Raw genomic sequence first — 14,311 nt, forward strand, 5'->3', positions numbered from 1 at the left:
GCTCAACAGGGCTCATTAGCTCCTGACAATCATACCAGGTCCCCATCCCCCATGTCTAAATTTCATAACGGAACATATCTTTGAGAGGTCAACTGCCATCTCTCTCTTTTTTTTTTTTTTTAAAGATTTTATTCATTCATTCCTGAGAGACACGGGGGGTGGGGGGTGGTAGGGCAGAGACACAGGCAGAGGGAGAAGCAGGCTCCATGCGGGGAGCCCAATGCGGGACTCGATCCCGGGACTCCAGCATCACATCCTGGGCCAAAGGCAGGCGCTAAACCGCTGAGCCACCCAGGGGTCCCTCAACTGCCATCTCTTTACTGAGTAGCTGGCAGTGATTTCTGAGATGGGAAAGAAGGAACTGAGATACCACCTGTGCCAGCAGGCACATACCCAGTGACAGGTACTGCATGCAGAGGACCATAACCAAGAAAGCTACCTTCAGTCTTGCCCTCTAGGCAAGAATCTTCTGTTGCAAATTTAGTCAGATGGATCACCCATAAAATCTAAGAAAGACTTGTCTTCATAACATGAACAAGTGGGCCAGACTCTGAATATCACCTTACACACAAATCAACAGAGACAGAAGAGACCAAGCTATTGGGGTGAGAGCCTGGGCTTTAGGTTCACTCAGATGCCAAGCTTCAAGCTCACAGGCACAGATATTAATGAAGAATTATAAGCAACAGAGCCAAATTAGAATTCAGGAGCACCCTCTCCCCAAGAAAGAACCTAAAAGGTTTCTTTTTTTCCTTTTACAACTAAGTCAGCTGGGGAAGAAGCTTGTAAAGGCCACATTTCCATTAAACTATCTCAGTCCACTTTAAAAACGTCAAATGTTCTTCTACCCAATTCCACCAACTTTCACCAGATCTGTTTAGAAAAGTCCTATCTGGCAATCTGGGTACCTAGCTTTTCTCCTTTCATACCACTGTTAACATATTCATTATTTTTACAGGGCCTCACTCCCACCTCGAGCAAATTCCAAAGAGCAAAGAATAATATTATTCAGACCAGAATTTTGTTAAGCTCTTTCAGTGCCTAGACAAAAGGCACTGGTCAAAGACAAAGTATGATTATGACTCAAGTCCTCGTACCCAGGCACACTGGCTTCTAATCTTTCAACAGCCCTTTCATTCCCATAACAATTATCCCAGAAGCAGCCTCATCCTTATCCTGACCCCCTACTCTCCTCTACAGAAATCCAAGTTGCTTCAAAAACTGTCCCCTGCCAAGAGACAGCTGCCCAAAGCTTGCTTGGCAGGCGGCGGGGGAGTGGAAATAATGCACGGGCAGGCTGAGGCCGAGTCCAAGGAAGGACCTGGAAGGGTGCTGGGAGACAACGCCAACAAAGCACAGATTTGTGAAGCCACGTCAAAAACAACAGCAAAGAACGGTTTGCAAAGTAGGCTGTTTTCCTCCTCCTACTCCAAGGAGGTATTTTTGTACAGCATTCCTCACACAGCACTGGCCTTTTCCCATTGGTAGTCCCTGTATTTATTCTTGAGAATCTCAGCAATATCTTCTTCCCCATCTAGGGTTTAAGTTAATTATATTAACTGCAAAAAGTCCTTTGAGGCGGGAAAAACAAGTGCACTACTTTGTTAAGATTAAAAACTCGGGGGATGCCTGGGTGGCTCAGCAGTTGAGCATCTGCCTTTGGCTCGAGCATGATCCTGGAGACACAGGATCAAGTCCCACATGAGGCTCCCTGCATGGAACCTGCTTCTCCCTCTGCCTGTGTCTCTGCCTCTCTGTGTCTCTCATAAATAAATAAATAAGTAAAATATTAAAAAAAAAAAAAAAGATTAAAAACTCGGGTCATTAAGCACACGTTCTGGTCAACTGAGAAGAGATTCGATGTTCTCACCTCCAGAAGCAAAACTCTCAACCATACCAGCCATATTTTCCACCCCACCATTATCATCTTCTAAAGAAGAAAGTGGCTCCAGAAACCCTCTCTCAAAATCAAATTGCATCAATTCCTACAGAAGCCCAGACTGCCCGAGCTGTAGACGCATACTGGCGCTAGGAAATACACTTGCCTTCCCAGCCTCCATGACCAGAAGAAGCCAAAGCTCCTAGCCCTGAGAGGCGGGAAAAGCAGAGCCATACAGTTCAACCCATATTGATAGGTTGAAAGATCTGCCTTTTGGGGAAAATGACTTAAGGTTCTTGCAAAAAGAGATCTTTTGGGGAGAAGTTGACAGAAATGTATTACTAAATTCAGAAGCAGGGACAAGCCTGCAAATGCCTATGCCAACTGTGTTTAACCACTGAGTTGGTAGGCAGATAGCTTCTAAAGGTCACAATTTAGGGGCCAGAGTTTAGCAAAATTAGTTCTAGATTGAAAATTAGTCCAAGGTTGTAGTATCTCAGCCAGTAGCATCCTTTCTGACCATCGATGAGCTCCTTAATCTTCTCAGACTTCATTTTTTTTTTTTGGTAAAATAGTATTAATAATTCCAGAGATGATACAGATAAGTAGAATTGTATGTTAAAGATTGTGCAGAAGGATACTCTGGAGCAGTGGTCTCAAAACTGACTATAAACCCCATCAGTGAAAATTTTTACCATAAATCCTCAACACTTGTATATGTACATATGCACAACTAATCAAACCACATCAAATACTAAGTTTAATTTTTCTAGGGAAAAAAATAGAAATCCCAACTTGCTTTTTCTATACATCACTGGCCCATCTCCAATACCCCTTGGTACACCCTCCCCCATGCCAAGGGCCACTTTTCTAAAAAGGCAAGAAATGATGACAATAAAATACAGTAAAAAAAAAAGAAATACAGTTACTTTGGAAATGACCTGTTATTTTTAATCATACACATTTCTATCAGAATGAAGAAACTTAAAACCATCTCAACTCTGGGACAGGAATTAAAGTATCCAAATTAAAGCAGGCTAGGATGCTTTGACGGTACCCTAGGTCTCAAAAGGTAGGAGCCATTCTAGAATCTCTTTCATTACCAAAGAATATAACCTTATTTTGCGATCAGAAGTTAGGGACCATACCTGACCTAAACATAAATTACCTTCTTCATTCTTTAATGCACTGTATTCCCAACAAATCCACTGCTTTTACCTTGACCAATTTCCATGTCAAATCCAGTCCAGAGCAAACCAATGTGAGCTTGGAAGAGCTGATGAGCTGACTGTCCCAGGTAGCTGGGGGAGTTTAATTAGATTAGCTCAACTGCCTATACTCTAAAAATAACCATAACCCTTGCCAAACTGAAGGTTAAAGAGTAAACTATTGGGGGATGGGGGGAAAAAAAGATCCAGGTGTCATTTTAATTTCTACCCAAGAAACTCCAATGACCTAGATTTCTCTTGTGCTAATAAAAAGACTTTAAATTCTTAACCAAATATATGACAAATTATTAACTAAAAACGAAGCAAAGGGACAATTAATACAGAGTATAAAAATATTTTGTGGAAGAGGTACCAAATATCTCTTGTTTAAAACCCCTGGGGCTGCTTTCTTTTTTTCCTAATATTGATGAAAGATTTGTGCAAGAGACTACGTGCACCAGAACAGGACATCCAAATGCAAAAAAAAAAAAAAACAAAAAAACAAAAAACAAACCACACACAAAAAAATGTAAAAGCACAAACAATATAACTTCCAGAAGAAAACAAAGAAGATAATGTTGGGACAGAAGTTAGGCAAGTATTTAAGACAGGACTCAAAAAATAAAAAAACTATGAAAGAAAAAAATTAAATAACTGGACATCTCAAAATAAAAATTTACACTTTGAGAGATGCCGCTAAGAAAATGAAAAGACAAGCTATGGACTGGAAGAAAATACCTGCAATAGATTTCATAGAGGGCAGCAGACAAAATCTACTTCTCACAGCTAAGCATCCATCAGCTGAAAAGATGCTCAACATTATCAGTCTTTAGGGAAATACAAATTAAAACTACACTACAGGGACACCTGGGTGGCTCAGTGGTTGAGCGTCTGCCTTTGGCTCAGGGCATGATCCTGGTCCCGGGATCGAGTCCCACATCAGGCTCCAACGAGGAGCCTGCTACTCCCTCTGCCTGTGTCTCTGCCTCTCTCTCTCTCTCTCTGTGTCTCTCATGAATAAATAAAATCTTTAAAATAATAATAAAATATAATAAAACTATACTACACCTCACTATACCTATTAGGATGGCTAAAATTTATTAAAATAATAACATAAGCTTCCTTGATTGAGTGCTAACAAGGAGAAGAACAACTGAAGTCCCACACACTGCTGGGAGAAATGCAAAACGGCAGAGTCACTTTGGAAAGCAGCAATTTTTTTATAAAGCCAAATACAAACTTACCATATAGCCCAGGAACCCCACTCGGGTATGTACTCAAGAAAAATGAAAATATACATTTATCCAGACACCTACAGGTGAATGTTTTTTTAGTGGCTTTATATAGATCCACCAAAAACTGAGAACAACCAAATGTCCTCCAGCCGGGTAATGGATAACACACAAGTTGTGGTCCATCCGCACACTGGCATACTACTGAGCAATTAAAAGGAACGACTTACTGATACAGCACTGTGGATAGGTGGCAAATATGTCACACTAAGTCAAAGTAGCAAGACTCAAATAGCTACATAATAGGATTCCATTCCCGGGACATGCTAAAAAAAATAAACTATAAAGACAGCAGAACAGTGGTTGCTGGGGGTGAGGGAAGAACAGGCACAAGAAAACTTCTGGAAGTGATGGAAATGTTCTACACCTGGACCAGCATAGTGTCATGGGACTACGTGTTTGTCAGAATCCACCGAATGGGTCACTGAGAAAAGGCATAAATTTTACTGAAACTGAAATTCATACTACATACATGTTTACATGTAAATGATACTTCAAGAAATGTGGCCGATAAAAGGGAATAAGAGAAGGGAGGTAGGGGGAAGAAAGTCAGGCAAAGTGCTAAGTGACAAAGACCAACAATTAAAGTGAAAAATATTAAATTCTCAGGGCGCCTGGGTGGCTCAGTCGGTTAAGCATCCGACTCTTGGATCTCTGCTCAGATCTTGATCTCAGGGTCATGAGTTCAAGCCCTGTACTGGGCTCCATGCCTAGCATGGAGCCTACTTGAAAAAAAAAAAAAATAGAGGACAAAATTTAAAACACTCAATTCTCAACACTGTGATTATTAATAGAAATTAGCTAAAATGATCAATATGCCACAGTAAGTGAGAGCAAAACATCAGTCCTTATCTGAAAAAGCCGGTATGGGAGGGGTTTTGCTGTGACCAAAGGCACCTATGATTTACCAGCAACGCCATAAAACGCAAGATGAATCCTAAACTTATAAAAAGATTCCAACCTCACTGCCTTGGAGACAACTAAAAGTATCGGGAGCTTCAAGCAGTTTAAAAGAGTTCCAGTGGTTGTACTGTTGATTTGTACACTTAACGCTTTTTATTTTTTATTTTATTTTTTTAAAGATTTTATTTGTTCATTCATGAGAGACACAGAGAGAGAGGCAGATACACAAGCAGAGACACAGGCCGAGGGAGAAGCAGGCTCCCCATAGGAAGCCCAATGTGGGACTCGATCCCAGAACCAGGATCACGCCCTAAGCCAAAGGTAGACAGTCAACTGCTGAACCACCCAGGCGTCCCTACTTAACGCTTTTTAATTTTTATTTTTTAAGGATCCCTGGGTGGCTCAGCAGTTGAGCGCCTGCCTTTGGGCCCAGGGTGTGATCCCAGTTTGGGGATCGAGTCCCGCGTCAGGCTCCCTGCATGGAGCCTGCTTCTCCCTCTGCCTGTGTCTCTGCCTCTCTCTGTCTCTCATGAATGAATTAATAAATAAAATCTTTAAAAAAAAATTTTATTTTTTAAATTTCTCTCAAATTCAATTTCATTTTAATTCCTTTGGAGTCTAGGGTCTAAGAAAATGGGTGTGGTAAATCTTGTTCATCTCAGGCCCAATGGGAGCATCAACACCTACAACATTACCATCCCCGATCCCTTTACTAAGACCCAAACTCTCCCCACCCTGTGAGTCCCTGTGACTTATATAAACCCAACAGTCTGGTTTGGTGCGCCTCCCTCTGCAATTCAAGTGCCCAACTACCCTACACCAACACCCATATTTAAGTAGACAAAGTTTTAGAATCTCCTCTGAAACTGAGAAACGGTGGTAGAAAATACTTAAATTATTATTAGAACAGATATCCAAGAGCCACACAGTCCCTGGCTCCTTTTGGGAGGACACACGTCCCAACACACCCATAACAGGACAGCTGTTCAGGGCCAATCTTCATCCACAAGACAAATCTGCCTCTCTGCCCTGGGCTCTGTGGTCCATCTGGAATAGACCAGTCCTACTTTTCCCACCCCAAGTGTAGTTTTCAAGCTGAAATGGCTCACTTTCAATTCATTCTCCTCACCTTATATCTCTACTTCACAATAAACGGTTCTTCTAGCCAACTTTCCTGACTCCCGCCGCCAACCACACTCCCAACAGTATGGTGTTTATTAATCAGGGAGCCTTAGGCACTGAAATTCAAAGAATAACCCCAAGGAAACTGAAACTCATACTACATACAACATGTTTACAGGGCGGGTAGGCCTTTAGTTCTGTGCCACTCTCCACTGAGTACTTAGAGGAGGTGAACAGACTGCACTGTCTCCTCTGGTAAACTAGACAGAGGAGCAGAAAGAAACTATAAACGCTTCTGGATCAGGAAAATTAATCTCTATTCATGTTGTGCAGAAGATCTGCCAGCACTCTAGCTGCCCTTGTTTACCCAAATTCTAGGCCTCTGGCACCACCCAGTGGCCCATCCATACACAGACAAGCTAGTAACGCAACAACCTCCAAAGTGACACAGGAGCTACAGATACAGGCAGGGCAGTCCTGATCCATTCTGTAGCCAATCGCCAATTAGGAAAAATGAGTATACAACTATGATATAAATGACATAATAAGCATCAGTGTCAGATAATCTCAGCTTTGAAGGGAAGACAGGATTTCAGTGGATTAAGCTGAGAACATCAGGCCAAGAATGAACAAATACATGGAAGATGAAAAACCTGGTATGTTTGGGGCAGGTGGTAGGGTGCAACTGATTGGTTAAGATGTGCGTGTGTGTTGAGTAATCAGGAGGGTTATTTTGTCAAGGATAAGAAGACAGACTGAAACAGAAAGGGAAGGAGAAACAAGTTCAAAAGCTCCCCTAGTCATGGAGGTAAAAAGCACCACGCTGCTGGCAGAAGAAATGAAAAGTAGGGATGTGAGGATGCTGCTGAGGCGGAACCGATAGTACCTGCTTCAACAGCACTTCTTCACAAGCCCCAAAATCAAAAAGACAAGCTTGACTCTGGGTGCCCAGGGGAGATCAGTGTCATAAATGAGAAGCTAGCATGTGTGGGAGAAGAGATGAATTTGACTTTATGTTTAAAATCCAAGTTGACACATCAGGAAGGTAGTGGAAAACAAATGCAGGTCTGCAATTTGAGAAATTAGGGTCAGAGATGCAGACTTGGGAATTACTGTACAGAGAAGCTTCAAAATCAACCACCTTATAAGTTATACCTCACTGGGAAAAAAAAAATCAAAAATTTAAGTACCTAAGAAAGGTGAGAGAGTCCAAGGAAGGAATCTTGGGGAATACCTACCTGTAGGAAAAGAAATAAGAGGGAGACCAAAAAAATGCACAGAAGAACAGAAGGAATAATGAGCATCAAACATCTTGGAAGCCAAGGGACAAAAAGGTTTCAAGAACTGGGGACCGTCCACATTTCAAATGCTTCAGAGAAGTACAGAAAGATGCAGATCGAGGAGAGGCTCTGAGAGTCAGGCAGTGTTCTGTGGGGTTTCCTCCGCTGTGAAGGGAGAACGCTGTTCTCTCTCTCTTCAAGGACCAGGAAAGGATCCAGCTATCTCTTGCAGTCTGGTTACGTCCATTAAAGTTATTTCCTCAAAAAACTCATTAGCTTACCAATTTATCACAACCTGAGACCCATGTTTAAACAATTCAGAAATGTTTTTATTCATACTGTCACGTGGACAGACCTTTTATACTTTACATATGCGCTTTTTTTTTAAAGATTTTATTTATTCATGAGAGACACACAGAGAGAGAGAGGCAGAGACAAAGGCAGAGGGAGAAGCAGGCTCCACGCAGGGAGCCCGACGTGGGACTCGATCCCGGGTCTCCAGGATCAGGCACTGAGCCGAAGGCAGGCGCTAAACTGCTGGGGCACCGGGGCTGCCCTACATATGCTTTTTTTTTTTTTTTTTTTCCTACATATGCTTTTATAAGAAATACTAAACTCTTCCTTTCAGCGCTTTTGCTTCATCGGTTGGCCACGAAGAGCCCAGGTTTCTGAAGACAGCACACCGTCTAATAACAGACTTAAGTCTCTCTTTCCATAAAATGGGACAAGTCCATTACCCCACAAGAGCTGGTATAGAGAATTAGAGACAAGGATTTTGCAAAGAGCCTGTCTGTACATGGTAAAGATGTTTATTATTTTTCTAGCTTCTCATTTCTGCCCCCCTCCCCTCCCCCCCCCCCCCCCGCCACGGCATTTCCTAGAGAAGCCTGGGCTGCTTCACCACTCAGCAACAATCCTCCAAACACTGTGCACAACCGAGGACACGGTTCCAAGGCTCTGAGATCTGCTTACCTGCTCTCACTGGCCTCTTGAAGAATCAAGGGGCTCTGTCAGTATCTCTTGAGCACATTCATGCTCTACAAACTATGGTAAAGCAACATACTGAGGTGCCCAAAATATAAGCCTCCCTCTCTCTCAGTTGTTCTCCCTCTTGAAGGTTTGCTGGAGAGCCACAATGAGCACTTCAAAGCAGTCCTCACAGATGAGGAGGAAGGAAACAAGGAATTCCTGCATCAGCTATACTATGCACAAGGAGCTTCATTCCCCCTTTGGATGAATGCCTTCTCTCCCTGTTGGTAATACCACATGTCCCGTGTTTATAGTTTATTGGCTTTAATTCTAACAACAGTATTTCAGAGTATGTTAGGAATGCACTCTAACTCTTAAGTGCTGTCTGCAGCCATACAGCTAAGGAACTTTTTATGACAACATTTAAGCCCATTTACCTCGATTTAATGATTCTAAGGAAAAGTCATTTCTAATGAAACTCCACTGCGTTTCCACAATGAAATGATTTACATTTACATCAGAATCCAGCTCCCATTACCAGTTTTTACCACTCACACTTCAAATTTTTCTTTAATCATGGGAAAGGACACAGAAGAGTGATACTCCAAAGACACAACTGACAACAAAACAATAAAAACAGAAAAGCTAAAAACATCAAGAAGTGCCCTCCTACCTGCACTAGGTGAGAGGAGAGAGCCTAACGCCGGGGTCCTAAATAAGGTTAGAAACAGGTCAGATCACGTGGCGAGGCTTAAAGTACACCAGACAAACAGCCTCCTGGCTACCACGAGATTTCCAGATGGCTAAGAAAAACCAAGAACAACAACAAAAGAACATGAGAGGCAAGCATGAATGCCTCACGTCAGAACTTCAACAGTACCACCAGAGGACAGGAGCAAATACCTAACCTCTCAGATGTGATACCAACAATGCTTGCAATAACCCAATCCATTAGATGCACTACATTTCATTAATAAGATGCCATCTTTGTCATATTAATAACTCCCCAAGCCCTATCTGCAAACTCAGAGCAGACTTAGGTCATTAATTTATCTTTAGCATACACATTCCAGAAGTTGAGGCAGTACTTGAGAAAGTGGGCTTCTGGCCCAGAAAACTGTATCCTATGGAGACAGAGATAAAAGCCTACTGCTGTAAAGGAGTGTGACCGATTCACAAAATTCATTACACACTAACTTTCAAAGACCTTTCAAGGACTTTCTTCACCAAGAAAACAACTGAATCAAGTAAACAAGAATTTCTGACAATCTTAACAATGGAAAAGTTTCTCTATCACGTTCACAAAAACATTAGGATGAAAAGTTTTCGTTGTTACCGTAAAGCTAAACTAAAATCACTGGCATCTGGCTCTGACACCAAGATACACGTCGCCACCTCCACGTCTGTTGCTGATTCAATTCTTTCAGTTGGTGGCCAGGGTTCCAGACTGGGTGAGGGTAAGGAGATTATCTTGGCTTACTGATAATTTGCTTTTTTAAAAAAAGGAAAAAGCTAATTCAATCTTAAAAACTTCAAGGCCAATGTTATACAATGGAAAGCTCTGTTTGGATAACTGTCTTTTATAACCTAGACCATTCCTAGACATGTTTAGAATAACTTTCCTAGGGTAGAAACAATCCAGAAACAAACCTATCTCCTGAAAACAAAGTTTAATTAGTCACTTCACGATTTTAAAAGCCTGCAACTCACCTGCTAGAACAAGGGACTGTGAGCGTGAAAGCCTGAAGGCCTCAGACTTCCACAACAGGGCGCGCTTCTGCAGAACGTCTTCTCCTAGAGTCCTTTTGCTCTTGAAATGTCAGTATTGTTTTAAACTGGCAACAAAAAGGCTGCTTTCTTTTAGCGCTCTCTGAAGACAAGCTTCTGTCTTAGGTTAATCCTAGTCAACACTAAAGATCACAGCACTGGTACTGGTTCCTACACATTCCACAGACTGCCGTATAAAATGCCCTGTCAGATTGGTGGTGGGAATAAAGTTCATAAGCAAACCTCGCCTCCCACTTCAGCCCTACTAGGAAATACTTCCTAATAAGACACCTCCTAATACTTCCTAATAAGATGCGACAATTCTTATGCAATGCCCTGAAATACAAAATAACGTTCAGAAAGGTTAAGAATTTTGCAGTTGGGGTCCACAGACTAAGAACACTGGGGTTCACTATATACAAAGATAGCACCCTGAGCTCAGACTGTGAAACGCCTGGGGGAGGAGGGATTCTTACCCGGCACACAGAGTAATAAGGAACAAAGTTATGCCTCTTTCAACATACGTCCTTCTTTCCTCCCAACTCCACCCCTTACCCAACACAGATCTCCAGATCTCATAAAAACAAATAATAAAAATGCAGTTTCAGCCCACCGCAAAACCCTCCATCCAAAAGTCTACTTTTCAATTGGGAGAATTCAGACCCTGGATGGTGGTAATGCAAGGTGACCAACTCTAACTGGACCACTGGCCTGAATGAATACAGTTGACTTCACTGCAATATTATCAACACTTTTAGTTTAAATGTGCCCTTACCTCCCCCCAAAAGATGTAGAAGAATAGCCAACAGAGAAAGTTAAAAACCTGCATCTATGCCATCGTATTGTTAAGATGGTCCAGCTGGGGAGATGAAATAATACGCTCTGCATTCCTTGCTCCCTAGCCCCAGACTCACTTCCAAGAACAAGGAGACCTTTTCATGATCTAGTTCTCTGATAATCTATTGATGAGGATCACTGCAGTGCCAAATAGCCTGGGAAAAAAAAATGTATTCTATTCAAGGCCAAAAGGAAAAGGTCTAACAGGTAGCTGGAGCAGAGACAGTGACCTCCACCAAAGCAGCAAGGGAAAGAATTATAATCCTTGTGTCAACGATCATCAGGTGTGCTAACAGACCAAGAGGAAAGAAGCAATCGACTATGGAGATGTGCTGATGTTTAGTCTAAAAATGCATCTGAAGGGGGATCCCTGGGTGGCTCAGTGGTTTAGCGCCTGCCTTTGGCCCAGAGCACGATCCTGGAGACCCGGGATTAAGTCCTGTGTCGGGCTCCCTGCATGAAGCCTGCTTCTCCCTCCTCCTGTGTCTCTGCCTCTCTCTCTCTCTCTCTATCATGAATAAATAAAATCTTTAAAAAATAAAAAAATAAAAATGCATCTGGAGACACACACAGACTAACATCTAGTATTTCCACTGTCCTCTGGTCTTGAACCCCACCAAACGGACCTCAATCACGCTCAAAAGATAACTCCAGGGGTGTATCCACAAAGTATAACTCTAAGCTGACCAATGAGAAATGATTTAAAGTGGGGAGGGGGGAAAAAAAGGAAAACATGTTAAAAAGCCGAATCCAAAGAAGTGTAAACTAACGCAGACCTTCCTCAAAGCCATGGCAACGACATGTTAAGGGAGACAGAGAACGCTCTTCTTTAGTGTCTATCATACGTTAGGCATAACCTAAGAGCTTCATGTAAGTTCCCCCATCCAATACTAACAATGACCCCAGGACGTTAGTGCATTATCCCACGTTTAGGGATGTGGAAATTAAGAGTCAGAGAAGTTTAAGTAGCTTGCCCAAGGTCACACGGCCAATAAATCTTAGCACGGTACTTAAACTCGGGTCTGTCCAGCTCCAAAGGCTGTATTATCTCCTTAGAGCTCACGGATACACATACATGCCACCAGTAATATAGTCTTACTCCAGTTCGTTTTCTAATCAGGACAGCACGTAGAACAAAACAACCCTCACCAAGTATAAACTGTAAAGGAATTAAGAGTCAGCCAGGCCCAACCTCCCAGAGCCACCCAACTCCTCTGTCACAACCCACAGACTTTAACCACAGCACTACACCTAAGAAAAAAGTAACAACCTAGGAGTGTTAAAAAATCCTGTCTACCAGTATGTTCGGACTCCCTGTTTGGCCCCGGACCGTGCTGCTGCTGCTGCTGCTGAACGCACAGGATGACTGAGAACTCTTCAGAGCGGCTCCAAAGGAGCGGCTGGTGTTATTATATACATATATATGTGTACGTATAATATATATATTTAACCTTATTTGCTACGGTCTCCTGCCAAGCTGTAACTCCGCGGGATGGACTGAACTCGGGCACCAGCTGACGGCAGCGTCCCTGCCCGGCTTTTAGTGACAAGCAGCTCAAGATTCTCCTCTAAATAGAAATAACTAGCGCGGCCCAGGGCCCTGAGGAGGGAGGACACCCGGTTCGATGAGAGGCCGCGGCCGCAGGAACTCCGGCAAAGTTAATTCCCAGCCTCTAACAGTGCAGGAAACACGATCCACACGGAGGCGACGCACGAGGCAAAGGCATAAAGGAAGAGGGAGGGAAGGAGGGGGGGGGGGGGGCGCATTCGCTTCCAGGCTTAGCCAGAGTCGTTGGAAGATACGCAGCAACAGTTGCGGGACGGGGAGTCGGGGCGCCCGCGGGCCCGTGGAACTGGCCAGAGTGACTCCCGGGGAGCTGGGGCGGGAGCTGGGGCCGGCGCTGCGACTCGGCCCGCCCCAGACCCCGGCCCCGGGGCACGGGGCCCGGCGTCCGAGCACCGGGGTGGGGCCCGCCGTGGCCCGGGGATGCGCATGCTTCAGCTCCTACTCACCTCCTCCTCCTCCTATCCCTGCGGGCGGACCAGGCTGGGCTCCTGAGATAATGCGTCTGTCGGGTCACTGAAGGGCTGAGAAAAGTCAAAAGTTTACACGGCGGAGGCCTGCGTCCGGGAGGAACCTGGGCTCGCACACCTGGGTCTCCCTGGGCCGGGGCCCCGCGGCCGCCACGGAGATAAAGCGCGCGCAGGGCGGGGGGCGACGCGCACGAGCCGCCCGGGGGGACCGGGGCACGCGCGGCCTAGGAGCCCCGGGGGCGCGGGGGCGCGCGGGGTCACGCCGGGCCGGCCCTCCGAGGGGACGCGCGCGGCCTCGCGGGGCAGGGCTGGGCCCGGCGCGGGGGGGGGAGGGGCGCGGCGGCCCCGGCTCGGACCCGCAGGGCGCCCCGGTCGCACGCGCACGCCGGCGGCCACCCCGGGCTCGCACGCCCCCCGCGAGGACGCCGCGCCGGCCTCAGGGGCAGTCCCGCGCCGAGCCGGGCAAGCGCGGCCGGGCCTCCCCGCGGGGCTGGCGCCGGGGCCTCGCCTGAGCCGCGGGGCCGGGGCCGGGGCCGGGGCCGGTGTCCGACCTACGCCGACGCGGGACGCGCCGGGGGCTCGGGGTCGGGCCAAGCCGGAACGAGACACGGACCGGGTCGGTCGGGGGGGGGTGTCCGCGGGGCGGTTACAAGCACGGGAGCCGGCGGGGCTCAGCGGCCCGCTCCCCGCCTCGGGTCATCCTTCCGCCAGCGGCTGCTCCGACGGTCCCAGGCCCGGCCGCCCCGTCCGCTGCCGCCGCCAGCGCCGCCGCCATCTTACACTGGCCAGCGGCCGCCGCCGCCGCCGCCTCCGCTCTGGGCGCCTGCGCCTGCGCCGCCGCGCTTTCCGGCCCCGTTTGCGACGAGGGCGGGGGGGGCTGGGGAAGAGCGGTCGCGCGAGCTCGCGGCTCCCAGGACGCCGAGGGGCGGGGCGGGGCCCAGCGGCGGGCGGTGCGTGCGCACAACGGAAGGCGAGCCTGGGCCCGGCCCCGCGGCGCCACCGAAACCCGCACGGGTCGGG

General features: G+C 46.1%; 1 protein-coding gene across 2 annotated transcripts in view; it reads right to left on the reverse strand.

Annotated features, from left to right (window-relative positions):
* The window catches only part of DCAF8 (DDB1 and CUL4 associated factor 8), a 41,970-nt gene extending 27,926 nt beyond the window's left edge, over positions 1-14,044 (reverse strand). The window contains exons 1-2 of one of the 2 annotated variants that reach the window (XM_041773366.1): positions 13,905-14,044; positions 13,271-13,345 (exon numbers count right to left, since the gene is read on the reverse strand). The gene's annotated coding sequence lies outside the window, so the exon portion shown is untranslated. Of the gene's footprint in view, positions 1-13,270; positions 13,346-13,842 lie in introns of both variants that reach the window. The other variant, XM_041773367.1, reaches the window with a different exon arrangement.
* Positions 14,045-14,311: the final 267 nt, after the last annotated feature.

Source organism: Vulpes lagopus, chromosome 11 (assembly GCF_018345385.1).
Source record: "Vulpes lagopus strain Blue_001 chromosome 11, ASM1834538v1, whole genome shotgun sequence".
Classification (NCBI taxonomy): Eukaryota; Metazoa; Chordata; class Mammalia; order Carnivora; family Canidae; genus Vulpes; species Vulpes lagopus.